Below are 794 nucleotides of genomic sequence, written 5' to 3'. Positions count from 1 at the left end.
ACATATGTGCAAAGAACAATCCAGACTATTAAACTGTTTTTATTCTGTGGGACTGGCAATTCCCAGGACCCACTACAGTCAGTTCCAGTGCACTCCCAGGCAGCTCCTTGTGCTGCAGGCTGCCAGCAGTGCTCGCTGCACCCTACGGGGGCTGCATCCCCGGGCGAGGGGGCTACAGTGGGTGCAAGCTTTAGTGTTCAGCTACAGGCAGCATTTGCCTTGCCCAGCCTGGGAGGAGCCCAGTCCACCAGAAACCACCGCTGGCAGCACCTTGCTCCTCTCAGGTTCGACAAACAGCGGCCAACACACTCTGGGGTGCTCCAGCCTGCTGGGAGTCCATAGGTTGACAGTGTGTGCACAGGGACTGTGTGCTGCAAAGGAATAACCTGCTGCAAAGAAATCACAGAATCACAGAATGGCAGGGGTTGGAAGGGACCTCAAGAGATCACCCGGTCCCACCCCCCTGCTCAAGCAGGCTCACCCAGAGCAGGGTGCACAGGGCATTGTCCAGGCAGGAGTTGAATATCTCCAGAGAAGGAGACTCCACAGCCCCCCTGGGCAGCCTGTGCCAGGGCTCGGTCAGCCTCAAAGTCGAGAAGTTCTTCCTCACATTCAACTGGAACCTCTTCTGCTTCAGTTTGTGCCCATTGCCCCTTGTCCTGGCTCTGGGCACCACTGAGAAGAGTCTGGCTCTGTCCTCATGACACCCACCCTTCAGATATTTGTACATGTTGATGAGATCCCCTCTCAGCCTCCTCTTTTCCAGGCTGAACAAGCCCAGCTCCCTCAGCCTT

The sequence above is a fragment of the Egretta garzetta genome, unplaced genomic scaffold, assembly GCF_000687185.1.
Source record: "Egretta garzetta isolate BGI_Z169 unplaced genomic scaffold, ASM68718v1 scaffold572, whole genome shotgun sequence".
Taxonomy (NCBI): domain Eukaryota; kingdom Metazoa; phylum Chordata; class Aves; order Pelecaniformes; family Ardeidae; genus Egretta; species Egretta garzetta.
Note: the sequence above shows the minus strand (reverse complement) of the source record.